Source organism: Penaeus japonicus, unplaced genomic scaffold, assembly GCF_977035675.1.
Source record: "Penaeus japonicus unplaced genomic scaffold, GWHDUDI00000001_assembly GWHDUDI00000001, whole genome shotgun sequence".
Classification (NCBI taxonomy): Eukaryota; Metazoa; Arthropoda; class Malacostraca; order Decapoda; family Penaeidae; genus Penaeus; species Penaeus japonicus.
The window spans coordinates 24,521,185-24,524,307 of NW_028234403.1; the positions used below are offsets into that span (position 1 = coordinate 24,521,185).

A 3,123-nucleotide genomic window follows, 5' to 3' on the forward strand; every position below is an offset into this window, starting at 1 on the left:
GGTTTACTCTGTATCCAAAATATAGAGTCAAAATAGAAAGTAGGGGATGGGGAAACATGTTCAATATTTCAATAATTATTTTTACTTTGTCACATCGTGTGCTTATTTCTGTCTCTTTGGGCTTATCAATGGATTAACTATGTTTATGAACATAATATCCATTTAACAGTGACTCCTGTAACTAGTATTCACTATCTATCAGAAATCATCATATGGAAGTGATACCAGGGGAGTTCACGTATAATCCCAAAGTATTGATAACGATAACAATTGTGATATTGATAGCAAATGATTGTGATAATAATTCATAGTGATGATATTAACAATAATTCACAGTTACGATAATGATAGTATTAATTGATTATAGATGATGGTCGTAGTAACAATAATAATTGATAATACTGATATTTGTAATGATTAAGATAACAGTAATAATGATGATGAAGATAAGGATTACAATAATGATAAATGACGGTCATCATAATGTAATCACCATAGTTTCCACTACTACTATTATCTTAGAGGCCACTGAATACTACCTTTCCCTTAGAATATTTTTCCTTGATTTCTTCCATCAACAACACACTAAATAAAAAGCCGCCACTTATTTTGGTGCGACGGCCTAGACCAGCAAACATATTTATTTGTGTAGAACGCGTCACTGGCAAGTATATCAGTTATATTTGTACTAATAATTTTAGTAATGATCGTAAGTTGACACTTCATGACCATTAATAACGATTATAGGAAGACCAGAAGTGTAATAATAGAACAAATACTATCATTATTGGTGTAATGGTATTCAGGTGTTGCAGTACTATGATTAAAGTTCTCTTGATATATTCAAAAGGATTCCTTTAATCTTCACTTTATCCTTTCCATTATCGAAGTTTAATACCTGTCAAGATCATATAAAAATGTTATCATTGGTATTTTTCCTACTCCGGTAAGTCAACAGCATTCTGTTTAGCCCCGATTATAAAATCTAACTCTAATAAAATCTCGACAAAAGTACTCGGTCATGGAATAATAACTGGTAGAATGAAGAATATTTCGCGCATGGTAAAATAACAACCAAGAAGAGTTTCCGCGGCAAGTCAGTCCAAGGATGCATTGCCTGGCGAGTACGACATTTGGGAAGATCCATGACATCAGGGTAATGCTAGTGGCTCCTGGCAACTCCTGAGTTCACTTCCTCGCTCATCCTCTTACCCGATCCATGAGTAGTGAAAGTGTGGACGCATGTGTGTGAAGGACTGTGTGTTATGTGAATTACTGGGAGTCCTACACTGACAGAGGAGGTCTATTTCCTTCCCAGTAAATAGGATTGCTTTACTCTAAACGAGGTGAGATTATGTGTTTGGTTGTTGGTGTACGATAATAAGAAGGGTGCGGTGATTAAGAGAGATTTCAATACGTTCGAGTGCAATAGACTTCAGACACACCCCTTGTTGACACTGGTACGACAGAGGGTGTGTAATTGTACACGGTATAATGTCCAAGTGATATATGAAGAGGCTGGAGATGAGAAATGCATGTTGTGTCAGGGTACTTCAGAGTTATTGGAGATCTACAGTTGCAATTGAACCAATTACAAGGCACGATGGCCAATTTGCCTGATTAAGAAACAAGCTCTGATTGCGTCACTAACGCTGAAGTAATCTTCAGGTGTTTTGCTATGGATGCTTCTATGGACATTAATGTAATTATGGTACTGGTACTCGTACTTTGGCTAATGTATTGTGCAGCTATGCGGATTCGAGTTAATCTGTATGCATAATTTCTTATTTAGTTACTAACTAATGGTAACGATTATTTTAGTAAACATCTAAATTGCAATTATAGATAGTTAATAGGCACAGAAATTTATATGAATTTTAGAATTACACAACCTTTGTTGATATGTTAAGGAATTACTGAAGACCGGAAACGCGCGCACACACGTACACGTACAACCGCACACTTTGCACATATACATTAAATATATCAGTCTGTAATTTATCCACCTCGTGTGAAATGGCAGTTTTTAAATTGTATAAGTATTTCCGGAAACATGTCGCCGATTTAGGGCTTCGCTCTTCTCTGGCTTCGGATATTTACGTTAACCCTAGACAAAGCAGCCGCAAAGCTTCCAGACGAAGAAATAAGAAACATATGAAGAGAAAAGGGATATAAGAAGAACAAACAACGTCCTTGAGATAAAATGGAAGGGGTTAGTTAAAAATTAATAGGGGTGAAGATATTTCCATGAGAAATACAACTGCCGTTTCTGAATCCTATTTCTCCCTCGTAGAAATTGCAGTTGCTGTGAAGTGTGGGATGGCTGTAATGTAAAATAAAAAAATAAAATAAAAAGATAAAGGAGAGGAGAGAAAAGAAGGAAAAGTGTTTGGGCCATTTGATATGCAGATGTACTCAGATTGGAGTAGGGATACTCTGAATGAGGTTTCAGTTTAAGTTCTCTAATATAGGGAGGGAAAGTAACATGCGCCGGAATGGTAGGCGCTGGATTGCTGGAGGCAAGATACCCAGGATATGTGAGAGTCACCTTGCACGCAGGGCATTGACAGTCGAAGGATGTGTATCCCCCCCCCTCTCTCTCTCTCTCTCTCTCTCTCTCTCTCTCTCTCTCTCTCTCTCTCTCTCTCTCTCTCTCTCTCTCTCTCTCTCTCTCTCTCTCTCTCTCTCTTTCTCTCTTTCTCACGCACACCCTATATCTCTTTTTCTCTCCCTCTCCCTCTTCCCCCTCTCTCGCTCTCTTTTTCTCTCTCCTCCCTCTCCTTCTCTCTCTCTCTCTCCCACCTCTCTCTCTCTCTCTTTCTCTCTCTCTTCCCTTCTCCCCCTTTTCCTCTCTCCTTCTCTCTCTCCTCTCTCTCTCTCTCTCTCTCTCTCTCTCTCTCTCTCTCTCTCTCTCTCTCTCTCTCTCTCTCTCTCTCTCTCTCTCTCTCTCAATCTCACTATCTCTCCCTCTCTCTTTATCTGTCTTCTAATCCTATTTCTCTTTCACTTTCTTGTTTCAACATCCTGTTGCGTGTACACATGTCCTAACTTGTAAGTGTACATACTCGAGGTTTGTTTACTTAAAATACAATTGACTTTGCTTAGCACAACCTCATACGTGGG

General features: G+C 38.4%; 1 protein-coding gene across 2 annotated transcripts in view; it reads left to right on the plus strand.

Moving 5' to 3' along the window:
* The first annotated feature begins 1,204 nt into the window (after positions 1-1,204).
* LOC122253030 (galactosylgalactosylxylosylprotein 3-beta-glucuronosyltransferase P) overlaps positions 1,205-3,123 on the plus strand; it is a 21,294-nt gene continuing 19,375 nt past the window's right edge. Inside the window, exon 1 of one of the 2 annotated variants that reach the window (XM_043015787.2) lies at positions 1,205-1,346. The gene's annotated coding sequence lies outside the window, so the exon portion shown is untranslated. The remainder of the gene's footprint in view (positions 1,347-3,123) is intronic. The other variant, XM_043015788.2, reaches the window with a different exon arrangement.